At 38.8% G+C, this 24,178-nt stretch overlaps 1 pseudogene; it reads right to left on the reverse strand.

Annotated features, from left to right (window-relative positions):
• The window catches only part of LOC137239803 (phenoloxidase-activating factor 2-like), a 27,872-nt pseudogene continuing 3,694 nt past the window's right edge, over positions 1-24,178 (reverse strand).

Consider the following 24,178-nt stretch of genomic DNA (forward strand, 5'->3'; position numbering starts at 1 on the left):
AGTTTCATTTGAGCTATCAATCAGTTTGGTTATTAAGCAAGCTACTCGTTACAAAGTTTGAGTGTTATTGTGAAGTACTTTAATAAAGGCCATTTTGCATTATTAAATATTGGAGCCCAATGAGAAGAGGTCGATATACCCCGCATACACCAGAGCTGGGACAAGTAAGATATATACACAATTTCAAATCTATTGAATTGAATTTAAATTTGGAAGTGACAAAGCTCTACACTATGCACATATTTGGACACACCTAAATCGAATTTTTTTTCCATATGAAACAAAAACCACAAACTGCTTAAAATTTGCAGTACTTATATTATAACAACAGCACCTTTTTCAGTTTAAATTCAGAAAATTACAATTCTAGTAATTTTGTGACTTTAGTTTTCTGAACTTAAACTGGAAAGGATGTAATATATTTGTGACATTTTTATTAAGTAAAACGTTTGAAATCAATACCACGTGCCCACAGCTTCTGATTAATCCATTTGCGCAAATATGGCACATTTGCATACGCACCGGGAATATTTTCTTCACCACAACCAATACCCCAAGCCACAATACCCGCCTGGTAGTAACGTTCGGTGTTTCGAGGATCGTGGCATACCAGCGGTGAGCCACCATCGTCTGTACACATATCCTTTCCACTTTCGCCACCAGCACAAATGAAACTTGCATCCAAATTAAAATATCTACCCAAACGAGTCCGACGTAAATTGGCTTGGCAAGTGTCATGCGGTACAACAGGCAATTCGATCGTCTTCAATATATTTCGGTGGGTGCCAGTCTTATCAAATTTTTTTTTAACCCAGCCAGTGGCAAAGCAACGTGAATAATCGAAATTTGCGTATGATGGAGGCAAATAAATCGGTCGTACATTTTCTGTCCAGTGGAAGGGTGTCTGTAGTAGAGTAGCGCTACGTCATTGAATAGTTCCACATTGTAGTAGCTCTCATGAAATATTATCTCTTTGATAAGAGCATCTTGATGTGGCAATACTTGTAGTAACGTGTCTTTGTCCCACACACCAGCACGCACTATCAAATCTTTAGCACTTACATTATGTACACAATGTGTAGCAGTCACTACTGCATTGGGTGCTATAATTGAGCCACCACACGTATAAACATGTTTTGTTTCATCGCCAATTTTCATAGAGTTAAAGATGGGAACTATCCATGGGAATTCAGCAAAATTTGACTCGCCTTCCTTAGCACTTTCGAAAAAAACGCCATGTGGATTACGATAACCGCAACCTTCGTATGTCATTTCGGGTCTAGGTGTTGGTAACAGTTCAGACAACTGAAATATGAAATGAAATAATGCTTTCAATTTGGCTATTGCAAAAGATGTTAAATTTTGCTTAAAATTACCGTTTCGTTAACATAACAACAAACTTCTAAATAATGACACGGGCTGTTGTCGTTGAATCTTATATCGATAACCGTTGAACCATCCGTATTGACAGCACCATCTTGGTTACATAAAAAGCGCTCAACGCACTCCTTGTTTTGTCCACAAGCTTTTCCACTTCCTGCAACCGTCGAATGTGGACTGGGTTGAGACGATGGGTGGACCGCAGTCATCTCGTTAGGACGTGTTGAAAAGATTTGTCGCAACAAATCGTCAATATCGTCTGTTCACCGAACTTGTGTTGTTCTAAGCCACAAAAAAAAAGACACAAGGTAATAAAGGTCAAGTTTGAGGTCATTCTTGGCTACCTGAAAGAATGGATTGAAAACAATTTTGTAAAATATATACTTCTGGATGGGGTATCAGCCTATCTCGTAACCATGGTTTCGTAAACGCTCGCAATCTTTGAAAAATGTTCAAAGCATATTAGTACATCGCAATTTGTAAGGAACGACCAAGCTTTGTTCTATTTCAGAGTATTGTTTCAAAAACGCCTTATTTTAGCACAAATTAAAAAAAAAAGTTTGCTGCAATGGCGAGCAAATCCAGAGGTAAGAACTATCAGCCGGAAATCAACTCAGAATGCAGGTATATACGAGTATGTGGGTGAACGCCACCCTTGACGTCAAAATCCCGATTGATCGCATTGCCAGAAGATTAAGATAAAGTTGAATTGATTGGTAGTGACCTCGTATAGGCTGAAGATGCTTTTTAGTTTTACCCGAACTTTACTCGAAAACCAAACTGAAAAACCTAATAAATAGAGTCTTAGTTCGATGAGCGCAGTACATGAGCACAGAACTTGCTTGATCCTTTTCTCCTTCAACTCACTTGTCTAGACGCCAAAAGGCAGTGTTCATTCAGAATACCCGTCATGAATTTTCAGTCCCATTTTTAGTGATTATAGTGACTTCTTTAGTCCAAGTTCGTAAAAGTTGCACATGATCTTCGATACTTTACAGCACCGCGCTTAGTTCCACACCTTCAGGCCTTCCTTTTATTTCGCGCAATCTGATTACGATGTCTACGGTATGTATATGTATATTTCCCCATACCGATTCTAAGGTCTACTTACACTTTAACATACTTCCAGATGTGATACTTCGCGAGCTTATTGCCTTACTTGCAGCTGGTTGTCAATATAAAAGTTGATACGCCTGCAGTGTTTCTACTGTAGTATCTGTTTATCTGTTTATTTCCAGATCGACAGAGTATACCGCAGACACTACACCCTTGCATTAGTTTCGAACCACGGGTGTAGATATGTATCACTCTTACTTTGAGTCATCTTGGGCTTACTTTCCACCTATATTGTGGCTCTAATATCCTCATGAAATCGCAGGCATGGGATCAGTTTCGTCCAATACTTGATGAACTTTTACTACTATGACTGCTTGGTCTGCGCTCAAAGCATTGAGTCCCGTAGCATTGGTTAACCAGCTCTACAGGTGGGATGTACAGGGTGACATGCGATGCAGGCTTCGGTGTTGTCCTTATTGTATAGTCTTTATGATCGCTGTGAATACGAATGGAGAAAGAGGGAGAAAGTTTCGTCGAAGCCTTCTTCACTCTCTCCCTCACGTTGAGATTATACAACTGACGGCCTGGAATGATTCCTAGATACGAATATTTTGTAGAATATTTCTCCTACTGGGTTACTCCTCCAAGATTAGGCCAAGTCCGATTCAGGGCCTTATAGTTCTGAGGAAGCAAGATCAGATCCATCTTCTCAACAGTGGAATTAAAGGCGACATTACATGCCTAGGTATTCACATTCCGAATACATATTTAAAGAAGTCCTGCGAAAAAAAGTTATTTTACGTATTTAGTTTTTTTTAATTACCAATTTGATCTTCACTTAAGCTGTTAAAAAGCCGTTACGAACTAGATACTGCTCAAACAATTACTGATTGCCAAAAACTAAAATGTTTGCCTTAAATCAGAAAAATTTACCATGATCACAAATGTGGGTTTGAGCTCGGTGGCACTATCTGGTGGTTCCTCGAATCAATTGATAAGAAAATAAAATGGTCTGCGAGTCATAGTTTATCAGCACAAGAAGGTTTAAATGTATTATCTTCAGTGAGGTTGCAAGTTCCAGCTGAATTGAATTTCTACGGAAAGAAAGACCAGATGAGGCTGAGACACTGACTCCGAATATAGCTGACGTAAGTCTATAACTTTAATATCGCACTTTTTTGACACAACTTAATTAGTTCCAAATTGTGGATGAAGTACGGAGCCAAAACGAGAAGCATGGTGAGAATTAGAAGAAGACTACAGGGAATAAAAGGAGAAGAAAGAGTTGAATTGTAAATAGAACGGTAAAAAGGACACTTGCGCGCGCTCCTACGCACGTCGGTGAAGGGGATCCCCATTCCTTCCCCGTGTAGGTTTAACGGATAGTTTTCAGTAATTGTGGTTATGTTTCTAAATATATATCTCCTTGATGTACTTAGTAAATATCCGGTTTTATTCTTTTCGTAATCGGGCCACGTTTGTTTGTTTTATTGATGTGAGTAGATGATGCACCATTGCCGCCTCAGTAGATTCTAACAAAGCCGCGTCTTTCACAGTTCATCTCATCTGCCTTTCCTTGCTCCCAATATTACTGTGACTTAACTGAATGTGACAGGGAATGTGGAGGTAGGGCGGAGGCGTGTGTAGAAGTCCACTAAAGTGGGGAAAGCTTCTGACCGCGATTCTTTTGCATGCGGTTCAACCAGCTCACTATTTTCGCTCGCTTGAGGCTAAGTATCCTCTGGGTAGCTACTGAACATCCATTTAGTGGTGAGCTAATGTGAGAAGGCAAAAACCTAGCTAGGAAACTCTGACATAGTCTGTTTAAGGGCTAGCTGGGGAACTTTTCATCGGCAGCGTTTATCCACCTCGAGGTGCGGCTGCAATCGGGCGTCTGTCCTGGATCGAGTTGCTCGCTTATAAACGTGCAAATAATTTCGCAGAAGGGGATTGCATTATTTCTCGTTTTCTATGCTTTGTAAAAGCAACACGTCCTGATTTTTGAATTCGGTAGTGTCAAAGACAAAAGTTGACTGACGATGAGTATCCGCCCTGGAGAGGTCTCACTGTAGATTTTTTGTTTGCGTTACGTTTTTGCACAATACTTGAGCCTTATAGAGCACTGTCGTTTTTTACAGGGAATACGCCGCACATACAAACTAACAAACACAAATAAATATGGAAGTAGAAAGTTTTCCTTGGCAGATTGAACAACACGTTTTGTTTCTTTTGATTTTTTTGGCATTATTGGTTATTATAATTATAAGCTTTTATTTACTTTCACTTTTGTTGTCTGTAATGGAATCTTGCAAGTTAAATTTGATACACTTCCCGGTGTCCGATTGAGCTGAAATTTTGCACACATGTATAACTCCGATGACAATGCAATATTACTTTGTTAGAATTCGATAAATTAATCGATAACAGAGTTATCGGTAAAGATTTGTATTTACTTTGGCATAACAGCCTAAGTCCCATACAAACACGCCGGTACCTATCCGTGGATTGTGATATTTGGACGAGGTGAATCACGTTTCACGCGTGGTGAATCTCATCGCTTGCGAAAAGCGGAGACACAACCCTCTGTTGTATTTCTGTGTATAACCAACATAGCTGAATTTTTAAGGCTGTTTAACCCTGTAATCTTTTCTGTAATTTATTTTGCTTTTGGAAAAATTACCTATTTGAAAAAAGCTGGCTGAAAAATATTGGCATAACAGCTTAAGTTAAATCAAGAATGGAAAATCTTTGGAAAATTTGAGCAGATGTGGCAATTTCGCGCGTCCGTTGAACGAAATATTGACAATCTGCTGATCATCGCTAAGAAATTAGCGACATTCCATCAACTAAGCAGCACTTTAGCAATTCTACTGTTATTATTTGGCCGCTCAAACACACAAATATTAATTGTGCATTAAATCTAAAATATACAAATACACCATAATAATTTACACGGCCAAAGCCATAATAATTCACACGGGTCATCAATTCTTTCTCTGATTCAAAATCTGAACTACCAGCGCTACCGTCAACAGCTCAGTGTCATCACTGCCAGTAGCGCCAATAACACCAAACTCGTGCCTGACACACAAACGTCGTTTCACTCAATAGCGCAAGTAAAATGTACTACGCACTCACTACTAAGAAGCGTCAAAAATGCGCTTGGAGTAATTTCGTCAATGAGCTACCATTGAGCTGGCACCGCATTGGCGCTGGCGCCATGCAATTTACATCCGGGATGCACCTTAACGTTAAGCTAATCGTTTATCAAAAAATTTCCACCGTTTCCGTTGAAACACTTCGAAATATTATCGATAAAGAAATTATCAAGATAAATTGTATCTCGTTTTTATCCGAAACGAAAAGCTTTCGTTAACGTTAAAAACGTTAACAAAAACGTGATACTTTATGTTTGAATTGTGCTGGCAATGCTATAGCCATGGTGAAGCCGTAAGGTGGTAACAACGAGCGCACATACACACACAAACTCCATATAATTTGTTTGTGTAATTCGTTGGTGGTAATGTCAAAAACACTCTGAGAAATGTTCGTACTGTCAAAATTCATGAGAAAAGTTGCAATCAGCTTGGCTATTGCTTTCACCTTTAATGACTCCGCCATCAATCAGCTTTGCCAGCATAGTTTGAAATTAATAATGAACATAAACGATTTGATTCCGTTTTGATATGGCAGAAAACGAAACGAAATCATTTCGTTAATTTGACGTTTTTAACGTTAATAAACGAAACGAAATGACTTGTCATTTCGTTTCGTTTATTAACGTTAATTATCGTAACGAAATGATATCGGTTCGTTGGTTAAGCATGCCTGATTTACATCACTAAAATTGCGCCAATACCCAGGCTCATGACTTCAATACTTATATTTACAATGCTTTAAACTTTAAATACACCTCTGAAGTTGCTGCGCATAAAATGTGTACTAATAAATTCCAATACGCATTATACGCAGATGTAACTGATATATGTGTTTTTGTTTCACCCCCTATACTTATATTTAAAGCTTTTATAAGAACAAGCTTCTATTACTTGTTAATAAAACGAACTAAAAAGTAAAAAATAAAATTAAAGAAAAAAAAACTTTTTTAAAAATAAGCTTTTATTATTTTGGTTAATAAAATTAACTAAAAAGTAAACAATAAATTGACTCTAAAGAAATATAACACTTTATAAGTTCATTGTAAGCTTAAACGATAATTAGGCTTTTTCGTCTGCGACAAAAAAATTCTATATTGTACATAATTATATATTTTTAACATTAAAACTTTACACCTAAATTATTAAATCTTACAGTTTATATCACAGTCCTAATTGTTCTAATAAAAGCGTGTTACATTGCGATAGCAAGAAAAGGAGATCCTAAATGTTCTTAATTATACCATCAAAATTTAACACGTTTTTTATTAGAACAATTAGGACTGTGATATAAACTGTAAGATTTAATAATTTAGGTGTAAAGTTTTAATGTTAAAAATATATAATTATGTACAATATAGAATTTTTTTGTCGCAGACGAAAAAGCCTAATTATCGTTTAAGCTTACAATGAACTTATAAAGTGTTATATTTCTTTAGAGTCAATTTATTGTTTACTTTTTAGTTAATTTTATTAACCAAAATAATAAAAGCTTATTTTTAAAAAAGTTTTTTTTTTCTTTAATTTTATTTTTTATTGGTATTTCAACTTCCACAGTCATAACACATTTATTATTTTTTGCTTATTTTAAGCTCATTATATGACATTGCATATAAAAAAAAGAGATAATATGCATTCCATTAATTGTTCACAGTATCGTCAAAGCGTTAATTATATTAATCATCATATTATATTTTATTTACATCAACATTTAAAACTAAAATTAAATTAACTATATTTAGCTTATTATAATTATTTGGTCACTTTACAAATATTCATTGATCTTCACTTTGGCCTGTTAATTTTGATTTAATTATTTGTGGTCTTCTTACTTTTTTCTAGTAATCATCGAATATTCCACCCAATAATCCATCATCTTCGCCACCATACTCGAGACCACCAAAACTAAAGAAACCATCATCTGCATTCGGTGGCACAAAAGCGCCATTGAAAAGACCTTCCAATCGGTCCTCGAAACCCATTGTCGACGCCAATCCATATATGAGACGCATCACAACCAAGCGCACAAAGTCAGGTGGACTTGTCTCCTTGCCGCTACCAAATACAAACAATTGTTTGCTATGCTGCTCTTCCAGTGGTGACGCATGCGCCGTTTTCAAATTAGCCACACGACCACAAACCACGCAGATAATACACAATATGAACAAAATCACAATGAATTGCTGTAGATTAATAGCCATAGTAAAACACAATGTCAGTATTTGTGGTAAGCAGTTTAAAAAGAGGTAAATCGGCGGGTTAGTAAGGCTACGTTTGCGCACTTCAAGTAACTTTTTTTTCGTTTAGCGATAGAGTTCTTTGTAGCGTTTTATGCAGTGCAAGATGCAAGAATCTTTCCACAAAAGTTATTTCTCATATATGTATGTATGTCTGTCTAAAGCTTAATACTGTTACGAATTTACTAAAAGGTGCAACATAAAAAATTTTGTTCGTAAACGTAGTTTTACGCACGCGCGTAGCGTCTGCATTGATGAGCGTAGCAAAATAAACTAAGAAGCTTTTTTTTTTTTGCATCTCAGCCGCATGCGCAACGGCTGGCAATTCAGCTGCTTTTGCTTTGGTGGTTTGGAATTTCTCTATATTTCCGTTTACACAGCAAATTAACATTTCTTTTTTCACGAAAATAGTAACTTTTTACATACAGTGGACGCAAAAAGTATTTCACTTATCGGACGTTTTAATGTAAATAGATCTGACTAAAAATTAAAATTTTTAAGGAAAACATGAATAAAGTCTTATTTTCAACCAATTTTCCCGGCAGACATTGTACTGCCTAAACTTATAAATAAAAGTAAATGTAAAGCGCGAAACCTCCAAAGAAATTTTAGGCCGAGCTTCCCTTCCAATTTGCGTTGTGCTTTTTAAAATTGTTTCTACCAATTGGCGGGAAGGAATCTACTTGTTTTATGCCGACTCCAAACGGCAGAGAGCTTTTTATGGCACTGAGAGCTTTTTATGGCACAAATAAACGCGGATTTTTTGCCAAATCACTGCCGAGGGGCGCCCAGGCTTAGAAAATTGTCTTCTTTATTCTGAAACTTGGTTTGCCTAAATAAAAAAAGTGACTCTCGCTTCCCTCCTCTCGCCTTATACAATTCTTGCCCTCTTTCTCCTCCATTTTTCTTCTTAATCTTTTCCACCCCTTATAACATTTATCTCACTCGCACTCCCCCTCCCCCTGTCTCCCTTTTCTACTCCCACTAGCACTATCACTTCCAGTTCTATCCAAACTCTGACTCCCAATCCGACCCCCACTCCTAGTCCCACTTCCACTTCCACTCCAACTCTATGCCCTCACTTTGCCACTATTATTACGTATCTCAGAATCCCGGGAAAAGCAACATCAACATTTTAGGAACAATTTTTTTTCAATTACAAGAAAACTTTTCTGAGCGAGATCGCCCCTCGGCAATGTTTCGAGTGTATTTCTGCCATGAAAAGCTTGTTGTTGTATTAACGATAAAGACGCTCCCCGAAGGCTTTGGGGAGTGTATCGATGTTGATTGTCCTTTGCCGGATATATATCTGGTACGTTCCGGTAATAAAGCACCATTAAGGTACTAGCCCGACCATCTCGGGGACAATTAATATGACGACATTAAACCTTCTAAGCCAGCCTGCCCCCTTCCCCCCTCTCTTAGTAAAAACTCATCTGCCTTGCATATGCCCTTCAGATTCGGCATAAAACAAATAGATTGTGACCTACCTCCTGCCAATTGGTACGAAAAATTTTAAGAAGCGCGACGCAATGTGAAAGAGAAAGTCTGCGTAATATCTCTTCGGGGGTTATCGCGCCTTAAATTTATTTTTTATGGTGGAAACAGGAACATGTGACCGCCGGAAATTAGCTGATTGGTTGGTTGGTTGGAGTGGCGAGTCCCAGTTGACTCCAATTAGCGCTCATGCGCCGTTTTGATACCACAAACTCGTGAGTTAACCAATGAAAGGATGTTGTAAGAAGAATAATAAACATTTTAAAGTGCCACAGGGAAACTCGCCAGTCCCATCCTTGCCTCATGTACCCCAATTGTCCAATGCCCTGTGAGCACCACAACTGCTCTGAATATTTCCCTTCTGTTCATCTTAAGGACAGCTATAGATCGTTTTTCGTTATATAATGGCCAAATGCTATTGGAAACTCTACAGGTCCGCAACCGATTCCACCTATTGTTGGCCTCACTCAACTAGTGCCGGGAGATACGACCCTTGATAAGTCTCAGGGGTGCAATGATCTTCTTTGCTCCTGATACATCAAGAGCCGCTCCACGCCGTGCCAGCTCATCCGCCATCTCGTTACCCTGTAAGTTTCAATGCCCCGGCACCCATATCAGGGTAACGATCTGCCGGCTGGCCAGAATCATGGCGCTCTCCCTACACTGCCCAACCAGGTTTGATGATATCGTCTTTGACCCAAGGGCCCCAAAAGCCGCCTGGCTATCGTAGAAAATGGATACCCTGTTACCGTTAACATTGATATCCATCAACGCTTTACACGCCTCTTGGATAGCGAAAATCTCAGCTTGAAACACGCTTGCCGAGTCGGGAAGCCGCATACATAAGGACGTGGTCGGGATAGTCGCAAAAACTCCCGCTCCCACTCCGCGTGCCATCTTAGATCCGTCCGTGAAAATCGAGATGTCGAATCTAAGATTGATCCCCCCACCTTTCCAATCTTTCCTTGTGGCGAAGAGAATTGTGTAGTTTGTATCGAAGACTGTCCTTGGGCATATGTAGTCCGTTTTTGACAAGATGCGGGAGTCGTTAATATTGAGCAGGATATGGCCGTGCCCGTATGTACGTTCCCTCCAAAGGCCCAACTCCCGAAGCCTTAGGGCCCCTTGAGATGCCGTTTCCTTGATAAAGAGATATACCGGTGGAACATTGCATATCACGTTTAAAGCTACCGAGGGGCACGACCTAATTGCCCCCGTGATCGCTCCGCAGGCAGATCGTTGAATTTTCCCTAGCAGGTTAATTATGTATTTCACATCTACCGCCTTCCACCATACGAGTGCTCCATATGTCAGAATTGGCCGAATAACTTTATACGTCCATGCCATGAGGTCTGGCCTCAGACCCCACTTTTTACCTAGCATTCCTTTGCAGGCATACGTAGCCCCGTAGGCTCGTTTGACTCTGTACTCTGTGTTAAGCCTCCAGTTCAGCTTTGGTGTTAAAAAGACTCCTAGGTATTTGGCCCTGTCAGAAAGACTCAACTCCTGGCCATCAAGAGTGGGAAGGTTAAAACTTGGGATTTTCGTTCTAGTGGCGAAATGCACTAGTTCTGTCTTTGAGGGGTTAACGCTTAGGCCGGCGGTGTCCGCCCAACTACTCAGCTTCCTCAGTGATCCCTGCATTATCCCACTAATCACATTGGGACACGGGCCAGATACCAGTATTACTACGTCATCCGCGTAGGCCACCACTTTAACCCCATCCCTGTTGAGTTGACGAAGTATGTTGTCTATAACGCAAAGCCAGAGCAGTGGTGACAAGACCCCGCCCTGAGGGGTCCTTTTCCATGGGTGTACCCTGATCTCACTAGCTCCAAGTTTAGCGCTTATCATACTGGATTGGTACTTTTTTACTATTATTAGACACTTCCACTTCCGGCGCAGTACGATTTTCACATTAGTCCATCGATTTATAAAAACAAAGTACATGGCATTTGTATTGTAACGAATTTACTTGCAATCCTCTTATTTGACCTTTTGCTTAGTTCGAATCACTAAACTGTTGAATAAATAACTCCAATATGTAATAATGCAAAATGGCCTTTATTAAAGTACTTCAAAATAACACTCAAACTGTGCAACGAATAACTTGCTTAATAAACAAACTGATTGATAGCTCAAATGAAACTCTACTGTCGAAATAATACTGCTATTGCTCGCTAGATAGCGTCTGAATCGAAACTTGCCCATAGCGCCTCTACCGCTGATGCTTTTATACTCTGTGATTTCTTCATGGCATCTTCTAGGCGCCTTCAGAATTTTACTTAGTTATAAATTTCCCAGCTACAACTACAGATGTATAATTTCTCATTTGAGTAATACTTGCACAAATTATTGCCCTCTCTTGTGACAACTCAGATAAGATATATGCATGTGTTTGTGCATTGTTTCTCCGCTGCTCGTATACGTACATATGTGTAGACGCAATTATTGCGTAGTAGATACATAATGATTGATCTATGGATGTGCACGATATCACTGTTTAGCATCGGCTTAGAGTTGGCAGCACCCCTTAGTTTTGCTAATATTCGTAACACTGCCCTCCACCTAAGTCTGATAGTCCCGATCAGATAAATCTCCCGATCTAAACGCCGCTAGCATCTCCAAATGTACCACTCTTCTAATCCGTGGTTTCCCAGTGGTTTGTATGCGGTAGATGGTATCACTGATCTTCTTCACAACTTTGTACGGGCCTTCCCAACTGCACCGAAATTTGGCTGGAACACCTTTCCGCCGGTGAGGGTTGTTTAACAGTACCAATTCTCCCTCCAAGAAACCTTCCGAATTTTTGTTCTCGTTGTACCTGCGTTGCATCTTACTACTCATTATTCTTGATCGTTCCCTCGCACTCTGTTGTTTGGCCAATGAACTTCTTCGCAGAGCTTGCACTTGACAGATTGACTTTGCATCATCATTATCGTCTTGATGTTTCACAACAGTAGTGCGCGCTGGCTTGAAACCACCCTTGCATTCTTTCTGAAAAATTCTTTCAGTCGTTTTAGTACGTCCATTAGGGTTTGTCAACGTCGGTCTTTTTCTCGCAGGTACTTTTAATTTCGCTTTATTTGGCCCATTCGATCCACCAACCTTTTCTTTTGACTTTCGTGGCCTTTGTCGAGTCTTCTCCACCATTACTCGATTACTACTGAACCCTTTCTCCAACTTGAAGTTAAGTGGTATATCCTGGTTCTCATAACGCATCACCCTTCTCTGGCTATTGATCTTGATGTCATGGTCAACCAAGAAGTCTACTCTCAATATGACTTCTTCAACGATCTTCGCCACAACGAATTTGTGTAGAACCATGACCTTTCCAATCAAGACTTCACATATCACTTCTCCCTGAACTTGGTTATACTCGCCAGTGACCGTACGCAACCTTGCACCAGGTAACGGTTTTATTCTCCTGTTGACCAAGTCAGATCGGATCAAGGAATGAGATGCGCCCGTATCTACAGTCAGTACACGTTCTTTACCATCCACATTCCCTCTGACGGTAAGACTGCTCAATTTTCTACCAATTTGCAACACAGATATCACAGGGCATTCAATAGCTGGACCTAGCTCTCGATCTCTACCTCTTACTCGCTCTTGCTCATCTCCTCCAGCTTTGCGTTTACGGCCACCCACATTGTTGGAACTATTTATTTATTTATTTATTTAGTCTAGTAACAAATGTTTAGTACAGACACTTATGACTAAATTACAGAGACCAGCTTATATTAAGCAATGGAGAACACTAGCAAAAAGAATTTATATTATTACAGATTAAGTAATTTTTTAGTTTAAGCTGAAAAGCGCATTTTGAGTCGGAGAAATCAATATCCAAAACACTTGAGAAGCAATTAATTTCTGATAGGGCTCTGTTAATAGGCGCTTTTGAGTTATAAACAGTTCAACTCAGCCCTATGAAAAAGATTTCAAAATGGCGGAGGTTTCTACAGGGAGTATTTAAGCATAGTCTTGCAAGAAGCAGCGCGCAGTCAATTTTGCCCGTGAAAAGATCGAAAATGAACAACGAGGCCAAAAGAATTCTGCGATTGTTAAGGCATAATAAGGATATTAGTTGGCATCGAGACTCATAAGACGGGATCGGTTTAGAGAAACGTTATGAAATAAGCGCGAAGCGCATAAAGATTTTTTGAACCCGCTCCAGGCGGTTGATGTGAACTGTGTGGTAGGGCCGCCAAATGAAAGCCGCATACTCAAGTTTGGACCGCACAAAGGACGTATATAAAACTTTGAGTGTGTAGGGGTCAGAGAAGTTTGCGGAATGGCGTCTGACAAAAGCAAGCATTGAAAGCGCCTTAGAAATTGTGAAGCTGACGTGAGTGTTAAAATTAAACTTTGAGTCGAAGTATACCCCCAAGTCTTTAACTTCAAGAGTCGTTCGAAGAAAGGTTTCTGCAATATGATAGGAGGTATGAAGTGGCCTCAGCAGTTTACCATACGTCACAGTGTGGCACTTACTTATATTAAGGAAAAGACGGTTCTTAACACACCAGATATAAAGCTTATTAATCTCAGATTGAAGAACAACGACATCATTATAACAACTGATCTCAGAATAGATCTTGAGATCATCAGCATAAAGCAGAAATTTGGTAGATGAGAAGCAAGAGCTAATGTCATTAATGAACAAGATAAATAGTAAAGAGCCCAGAATACTGCCCTGGGGCACTCCAGAGGTGGCCCAAAATGGTTTCGAATAAACACCGTCAATATTTACAACATTACTTCTGTTGTGCAGGTAAGATTTAATCCACTGTAGGAACGTAGAGTGGAACCCATAACAAGCTAATTTCGCAATTAAAATTTTATGAGAAATTTTATCGAATGCCTTGGAGAAGTCAAGGTATATTGTATCAACCTGAAAACCCCGCCTAAATGCCGCGTAGCAATCCTCAGAAAAGACAGCGAGGTTCGTTAATGTGGATCTGGCCGGGACAAAACCATGTTGATTGGCGCAAATCAGGTGTTAAGTACTAAAGTAAAGCTTGTCATTGACAACACATTCAAATAGCTTCGAAGTTGTAGACAGTTTGGAAATAGGCCTGTAATTAGAACAGTTACTTTTGTTGCCAGACTTAAAAATGGGAGTGACGGATGCTTGTTTCCAGTCATCAATAAAAATACCCGATTCCAATGATTTATTGAATATTATCATTAAGGGTCGTACTAGCGAAGGACAATTTTTCAATAGAATAACTGAAAGATTATCAACATCAGTTCTGGAGGAATTTTTAAGTTTTATAATCCCCTCAATTATGTCTGCCTCAGTGAGAGTAAGTGACCCAAAATTATTAGCAGAGGGAGACTTAATTAATTTGTGTATGTTATCTGTATCTTCCACAGTTAAATCATTATCTGTGATAAAATTCGCCGAGAAGAAGTCAACAAAGAGATTAGCAGCCTCATTAACAGAGTTGGCAGTAATATTATTGTAGCTTACTGATTGCGGTATGATAGATACGCTCTTCATGGAGTTAATGTAATTCCAAAAGTTCTTCGGATTGCTCTTGATGTTTACCTCAAAATTTCTGACGTACTTAGCATATAAAGACTTATTAAGATTGTTAAATTTTTTCTTATAAACCATAAACAAATCATAAAATCGACGCTGATTAGTAAACTTATATTTTTTTAAAGAACTTGTTTCTCAAATTTTTTAGATGTTTGAGCTCACTATTGTGCCAGGGAGATTTGTAAATTTTATTTTTATATACCGGCACGATTTTTTCGCAAATCTTATGAATTTCATTTTTAAATACATTGAAAGGCTTTCCAACACTTTCGCCAAGCATAGCATCCCAATCAACTCCACGTAAAGCAGAATTTAAACGATTAAAATCACATCTTCGAAAATTGAACGATTTTTTCATATTTGATGTAGGAATACAGAAATACTCAAAGAACTGAATTTCAAGCTTTAAGGGCAAGCTTTAAGATGCAAGTTTGGTGGTGAAATTGAAGACGCAGGTTCCGAGATAACAAAACTAATATTATTAGTTACAAAAATTAAATCAAGAGTGCGATGTAAAGAATTATGGAAACTATTAATTTAAGATAAACCAACCCCTCCAAAATTATCAATAAGATACGATTCATAATAGCTGTTAATATTAGTAGGAGTTAAATAGAGATTATTTTCAAGAGAGATCCAGCTAACAATACTTAAATTAAAATCCCCCAGTACACATAGCTGCATTTCTCCTGAACTTCGCTTAAGATTTAAGATATTATTTACATGAGCCTTATAAATACTTTCTGGGCTGGAAGGCGGAATGTATGAAGCACAAATGAGCAGTTGACCCAGAGAGCCATGAATCCGCACACAAAGTTGATCAAGAAGCGTGTCACTAACAGTTAAAGAAATAAGCGAGGCCTGGAGACCGACCCGGGCAGCAATCAGCACACCACCTCCTCTATTTTAGCCAGTCTTTGTTGCATCTCTATCCTTACGGAAAACATGATAAAGCTTAGGATCAAAAAATTCAGCATCTAAGAAATTACTATTCAGCCAAGTCTCAATGATGACAAATACATCATACTCCAATAATGAACTAAATAGGCGCACATTTTCGGTCTTGCTTCTAAGGCCAGAAACATTTTGAAAAAAGATATTGATATATTTGCATGGCATGTGATTGACACTATGAACTAAGTCCGCTGTTGTAGTTGTGCGTCCTTTTGAAAAAAACGGAAGTGACTGATCGTCACATTGACTGGCCACAACTCAGCCTTCAGAACTTTATCAAAGTGCAATTCATCTACACAAAGTTTAAGATTAACATATGTACGGTTAATCGACTCCGATTCCTTAGCAAGCTTGAAACACTGCAGTTGACGCTTATTTAGATTAGTATGTTTAATCACATACTCAATAATATCCTCAGGTTTGACCGAGGGTAAAAAAGAAGAAAGATGAAACCATCTGAAACGAACAGCTACCCCAAGTTCAGTAGACACACAAGAGCCAATCACGCGCCTCCGTGAACGCCTATGATTATTATTAACATTATTGTTGTTGTTACCGACATTGTTGTTGTTGTTGGCATTCTTGTTATTGTTATTATTATTATTGTCATTAGGCGAGCTAGGTTGGATGTCCAATCCCGACGATGTACTTGATTGCATATTAGGATTCCCACCACTAGCAGTAATATTTAACTCATCAGGGTTAACAGCAATTGCAGCAGGTATTTCCTTAAGTGTGCGCTTCTTTGTAGATTTTGACGCTTTAGCATTAGCAGTATCAGCAGCATCTGATTTAACAGGATTCGTAGAAGTATAAGTAGCATTGTTACGATTATAAACATCGTCAGCTGAATAAGCCAATGCATTCACACTGTTAGCAACAACAGAGGCAAACGTTTGAGTACCAGTCGAAGCAATAACAGTCCCATAGGACCAAGATCGCAATGACGTGCAATGTGACCGGACTTCCCGCATTTGAAGCATTTGATAACTTTTTCACTCCGCTTTTGCGATCCTTTCAGCGCCTCCAATATTGCGTCTACCCACTCTGGCCTTTCTACGGCGTGCTTTGTACGCTGGCTTACTCAAAAGTGAGGCTGTTTCCTGAGTCAGTGCATGCGATACCGTTTTAGCAAATGTTAGTTTTGGATTCGCATACGTAGCCCGCTTCGTTTCCACATCTCGTATGCCATTTATGAAGGTCTGGATTTTTACCCTTTCAGTGTATTCCACGGGTGCGTCCGCATTTGCAAGATGAGCCAATCTTTCAATATCTGAAGCAAACTCCTGCAATGTCTCATTTGCTTTTTGGTAGCGGTTTTGCAACTCAATTTGGAATATCTGTTTCCTATGCTCGCTTCAGTAACGTCTCTCTAAAGCGCTCATCAATGTTTCGTAGTTGTTCCTCTCGTACTCTGGGATGGTCTGTAAGATTTCCGCAGCTGGTCCTTTTAACGCTACGAATAGAGCTGCGACTTTATCTTCAGCATTCCAGTTGTTCACTGCTGCGGTCTACTCAAACTGTAGCTTAAAGACCTGGAAAGGAACTGAACCGTCAAAGGATGGGGTTTTTACCTTTGGATTACTCGTTGAAACTGCTGGGCGATTCAGTTGCAACTGCTGGATACATCCTCTCAAAGCATCCACTTCGGCATCGATTTTTTCCTCAAACTGTAAAATTTTTGTATCCACGGCCTCCAACTTCGATGTTGTCTTTATCTCCTGTGCCTCCAGCTACGAGGTTATGCGGGCCTCCTGTGCTTTCAACTGCTCAGCCAACTGAGATGTCATATATGTCTTTTGCTCTTCCAGTTGTGTTTCCATCTTGGATGTAATCTGCGTCGACATTTCTGACATACGCGTTTCTTGTGCTTCAATCTTCGATGTTATGCGTGTCTCCTGGGATTCCATCTGTGATGACATATACGTTTTCTGTTCTTCCAACTGTGATGTTACTTGCGACGCCATTTCTGAAATGCGTGCCTCCTGTGATTCTAGTTGGGATGATATTTGCGACGACATTGATGTTACTGTCGATGTTTGAGCAGCTATTGCAGCCAATATCATGTCCAAGTCTGTGCACGTAACTGTCTGCGATGTTTCGTTTTTCTCTTCAATTTTTGTTGTTGTCTCGTCCCCATCAGGATAAAAGACATACTCGTCCACATCAATTCCTTCTGCTTCCATTGCCTCTCGTAGCCGTGCCTGAAGTTCGAGTTTAACGCCGCTTGTATTCAATCCACGGCTCTCCAACTCCTTCTTCAGTTGCTGGATCTTCAATTCACTGACCTTTGCCATGTCCTTGTTGTCCTCCGGAATTTATTCAACAATTCCTCTTCTGACACCAATTGTAACGAATTTACTTGCAATCCTCTTATTTGCCCTTTTGCTTAGTTCGAATCACTAAACTGTTGAATAAATAACTCCAATATGTAATAATGCAAAATGGCCTTTATTAAAGTACTTCACAATAACACTCAAACTGTGCAACGAATAGCTTGCCTAATAACCAAGCTGTTTGATAGCTCAAATGAAACTATACTATCGAAATAATACTGCTATTGCTCGCTAGATAGCGTCTGAATCGAATCTTGCCCATAGCGCCTCTACCGCTGATGCTTTTATACTCTGTGATTTCTTCGTGGCATCTTCTAGGCGCTTCCAGAATTTTACTTAGTTATAAATTTCTCAGCTACCACTACAGATGTATAATTTCTCATTTGAGTAATACTTGCACAAATTATTGCCCTCTCTTCCCAATAAACATTTTTGTCAATTTTCAGTTTGAGATACATTTGAGAATCAGTCCATCTCTCACATTTCAAACGTTAGTTTCCAAATTCATTTTAAATAACCGTTGATAGCATTCTCAAGCTAAAAGGCACATTTTTAATATGGAATTTCTCTTTATTTTCAAATTGAGAATTTTTGGATTCTCAACTTTTTCTCAAACGAGAATAAAGCGGAACGAAATGAAATCCACTGTTGTGCCACTTTCGGTAAGCAAGTTTATTATTTGCCTCTCTTCACTTTTAACTCGTTTAGATTTATGCATAATGTAGTACACTATCACTTAATATTACTAAAATGTATGAATACTTCCTTATTTTTTCACTTTATGTCCAACTTCACTCAATAAAATCGCTTGTTTACATTTCCAGCTAAAGTATGCAAACTAGAGATCGACGAATTCGACAACACTATCGATGGCATTGATGTAAAATAGACATATTGTACTCTGTTTTATTTTATTTTTGGGTTTCATGAACACTTATTATGTACTTTAAAATTTAGACACATTGGCACAAAGAGTATTCATATTATTATTAAAGAAAATATTCCATGATATCGATGGATTTCAACCAGAATTCAACGAAATGCAAGTATATCTCAAACCATTCTCAAGTTGAAGAACAACGCTTGAGAAAAAGTTGCGCGAATAATTAGCTTCAAATGATTAATAGTGCTGAATATCAAACTGAGAATTAATGTTTGCTCAAACATTTGAGAGAAAAACATTTTCAAGTATGTCTCAAATTACTCTCAAGTTGAAAATCTACGTTTGAGAAAAAGTCGAGAAAACATTTTGTTTCAAATGATAAATAATGTTGAATAACAAACTGAGAATCAATGTTTTTCTCAAACATTTGAGATTTTTGTTTTCAGTGTTTGTTGGGTTGTGACAACTCAGATAAGATATATGCATGTGTTTGTGCATTGTTTCTCCGCTGCTCGTATACGTACATATGTATGTGTAGACGCAATTATTGATTCCTTTATGTAGTAGATACATAATGATTGATCTATGGATGTGCATGATATCACTGTTTAGCATTGGCTTAGAGTTGGCAGCACCCCTTAGTTTTGCTAATGTTCGTAACAGTATGTATGTCACCTTGCTGCCATCTTGTCTAGTTGCGCCATGTTCAGCACCTTCTGGTTGGCTGTTGTTGGTATCCAAATGCGGAAGAATTGTTTAACTCTAATGTAGAGCTGTACTGAAACAAGGCGCAATGACCCTTAGAATGAAATAGGTAAGCGAGCCTTGAGCACTGGTCAGACGTTTCTTTGACACATGTGCATTGTTGCCTCATGAGGTTAGGCGGACGTCGGCAGGTACCTACTGACTTAAAAGATCAATAATTTACAATCACCTACACTTGTTACAAATATGAGTGTGCATACACATAGCAGGCGAGGCCCTCACTCAAAGATGAAGGGTGTGGGATGAGCAAGAAAGCTCTAAGTGCTTAAATCAACCTGTGTAATGGGCTAAAGGTGGATTTCATATCTTAACTAACTCAAGTCTAATCAAATATGACGATCACTGACCACAATTGAGATGTGTGGCTAACCTTTGTTAACTAACTTTTCCTATCTTCCGGATTTCAGTTAGGGAAATTTGTTCACCTCTTCAGTTCTGCTTGTCATTAATTGATGGTTAACCGCCTGGACGATTTTGGCTGTTTCGTAACAAGTCACGCCAGCTATCCCTGTTTCATGATAACTGACGCCAAGTCTTCCTTCACCTGCATCTCCAAACTCAGTGGACCTCTCCCTTCCCTCTGCTTCCAAACTGCGGTATCGACTGAACAACTTTCTTCATATGCGCCATTGTATTAAAATTAAGGGACGCGAGGAACTTTCTAAACTGTCTTCGTTTAAAGGAAGTGGCTTTAACATGAAACACGCAGAGTAACAAGCATATTGACTAAATATTAAGTCAGTGAAACTCTTTCATCATTTATATATAACCACTGTCCCACGAAATACCCCAGAAGTCCGTTTGCTAAAACAGGAGGATCGGTGCACAAGCACACTGTCACCCCAACGAATCTGCTGCCGGAGGTACCAGAGCGGGACACGTGTATATTCTTATTGGCTTGGGTAACCTTAATTTCAACTGTCTCTTATGAGAGGCGCGCATTGTTCGACCCTTTAACCACAGCGCGAAGGCGGGAGTAGGAAAGGAGGGACCAATAAAGCACAGCATCACGGGCGGTGTGCTTCAGAGATCTGTTCTAGGTTCAACTCTTTGGAATGCGATGTATGACGGTGTGCTACACATCGACCTTCCCGGAGGCACGGAAATTGTCGGTTATGCAGATGACATTGTCGTAGTAGCAGTGGCCAATAAACTTGATCTGATCCAATCATTATGTAATGACGCCGTGGGAAGAATAAAAGAATGGCTGACGAACATGGGGCTGGAGACAATAAGACAGAATTGGTTTTGGTGAGCTCAAAGCGGACTGTGGATGGGTTAGTCCAAATCATAGGAGATTATCAAATAAATTCAAAGCCTTCCTTGAAATATGTAGGAGTAATCATTGACTCAAAACTAACTTTTAAGGAGCACTTCAAGGCGGTGGCGGAGAAAATTTCTAGAGTTAGTGGAGCCCTAACGCGAATAATGCCCAACATCGGCGGCCCAGGCGAAACTACCCGTCAGCTATTATCCAACGTAACCAGCTCTATAATATTATATGCAACGCTAGTATGGCACGGATCTAAAATGGTCCACCAAAGAGATATAGTAGCAGCCTACCGCATTACTGCTATACAAATAGCATGTGCTTATCGGACGGTGTTCGACGACGTGATCCATGTTTTGTCCAGGAAAATCCCAGTAGATATACTCTCAGCGCAATGTCACGAACAACAGTTAGGTGGCAAGAACGGCGGGAAGAATCGAGAAAAGGGCGCTGGACCTTCATGTTAGTTCGGAATATAGCGGAATGGTAGAGCGAAAACACGGCGAACTAAATTACCACCTCACACAGACACTGAGCGGGCATGGCGGCTTCAAGAAATATGTACATAAGCTTGGGATAGAGGAGGATCTTTCTGTCCACACTGTGTCCCTCCGAATTGGAAAGCGCAGAGCATGTAATGTTCCACTGCCATCGCTTTCACGGCGAAAGAGTCTCTGTACACATACTTTTTGGAGAGGAGCCTTCAATTAGGAATTTAGTTCCACGAATGTGCGGACTGCTTGTGACTTGTTGGACTGCTGTGAGCAAGATGGCCTTTATAGTAATGCCGAAATTGATGCATGCTGAAAGGGAGGACAGAGAAATGCGCATACGAAGTAGTGGCGACTAAATGGAAGTAGAGATGGGATGAATACTTTTAGGTTGTACTGTAAATCAATTGAGTACATACTTACATACATATGCATATGAACGATATGATTGCGATTTCGATATCAGCCAAGCCTGCATGGATTGCTAAGAGAGACAGACCCAAGTTCAATTTCTTTTGCTTATTTTCGCTATGGCGTACGTACAAACATACCAACATATGCTGCATGACGAATGAGCTAAAGAAAATCGAAATTAACTGAAAGCTTTCTGCTAAGTCTGGCGATCAACCGCTCACATAAACTCGCGCTTAGCAGTGTGCGAGTATATCAGCTTCTATAACTTTTGGTTACTGTATGCAATTTTGCTCATACATATTTACATACCTTCATACCTACGAGTTGTTGTTGACTTGGGGGACTGACTGAGTTACTGTTTGGCATACCAATAACTTTAATTTCTCCACCGCTCAATGCCGCACCAAATCAGTCGCAGAAGTCAACGCACAAACCAAATCGGCACTGTTTGTACTATAAAATATTAACGGGCACATACACACATACCTATGTACATTAGGGTGGGTCGATTTGTATGGACGAAAGTAAACCGATATCGCGTCATCGATTTTTCGATAGGATTTGGACTCAGGAAAAAAAGTTCCACTACGTATACCGAAAAAAATAATTTTCGAGCCTGCGAAATTTAATTTTTTAAAATTTTTTTTCGACTTTGATTTTTAAGGTTTTTGTCATCACCTACTAAACAAAGTTTCATATGTATATATATATATATATTTTTTTTTTAAACTGTTATCGACAACGTTTTTAGCGGACATTTTTGGGTCGGACAGGGTATAAACGAAAATTTTACAATCAAATGAAACATTTTTTAGTAGGCTATGAAAAACACCTTAAAAATCAAAGTCGAAAAGAGTGAAAAAAAATGAAATCGCAGGCTCGTGAATTATTTTTTTTTGGGTATGCGTAGTGGAAATTTTTTTCCTGAGCCCAAATCCTATCGAAAAATCGATGGCGCGATATCTGTTAATAAATCGACCCAGTCTAATGTACATATGTGTTTATACTAGAGCGGGTCAAAATTTTTTCCATCAGGAGTATAGCAAAAACGTAATCTACAGATGATTCTAAGAAAAAGAAGATACCATAGCTCTAGGTCCGATTTCGAGTCCCCCACTTTTGCAAAATAGATATTTTGCCATATGAATGTAGGGTTTGGCCAAAAAATCTTCATAGCTTCTGATAGAATTATACGAAAAATATCATATTGGGTTTACTTTAAAGGTATTTTACGTACATTTAAGAATCTGTATTAATATCTATAGTGTTTTTGAATATTAGTAGAGGTATCAGGCTTAAATTATGAGAAATTAGCCTAAAATGAACTTTTAACTACTATATTATCATTTTTAACACATTTTTTATGAACATTTTTTTTTTCTTTACAGCTAAAATAAGCTCAGAACATTTCCAACAACTTTCAATCACACAGTTTTTCTTTTTTCGAATTCGTTTTAGTAGAAAAAAATTTGCAAAATAAACCTATATTTTCAGGTAATAAGCAAAAAACACAATACTTATAATTTTAATGTAATTTATTTAAAAAAATATTTTTTTACATACAATTGACCATTTTAACGTATTTTTCAAAATAAAGGTAATGTTATGTTATTATTTTTTAAAATCTTTTTTGCTCTCCATTCGTTAAATCGAACTTAGAGCTATGGTGTCTTCAGCAATTTTTCTTAGAATCATCTGTAAATTACGTTTTTGCTATACTCCTGATGAAAAAAATCCATCCATACAATTTGACCCGCTCTAGTGTATGCATGTATGAATGTATATGTATAATTGGCACAGTACTATCACAATTAACATTTGATCTAAGAAGTTAGCCAAGTTTACTCTGTTGATGGTAAAAGTTATTACGTGTGCACCTCAAAGTCTTAGGTCGATGTGACATGTGACATTGCACTTGTAACTTTATGATTTACAAACAAATGGCATGCGTGAGTATAAACTTACTCACCTATTTACATATTAAAACATTCCACAGACCAAAAGTTGGTATTCAGTAACTCGTATAGCAAACATCAACATCTGATATGCGAGATGTGTTAAGTCTTGATTACGTCATGAATTGAGAGCAGATATAAACATTGACTTGAAGCTATGTTAAAGCTAAAAGCATTTGTCCACCACGAGGTGCTTGCTTGTGACTTGAAGAGATTGTTTGTATCAGGTGGGGGACCACC

The sequence above is a fragment of the Eurosta solidaginis genome, chromosome 2, assembly GCF_040869045.1.
Source record: "Eurosta solidaginis isolate ZX-2024a chromosome 2, ASM4086904v1, whole genome shotgun sequence".
NCBI lineage: Eukaryota > Metazoa > Arthropoda > Insecta > Diptera > Tephritidae > Eurosta > Eurosta solidaginis.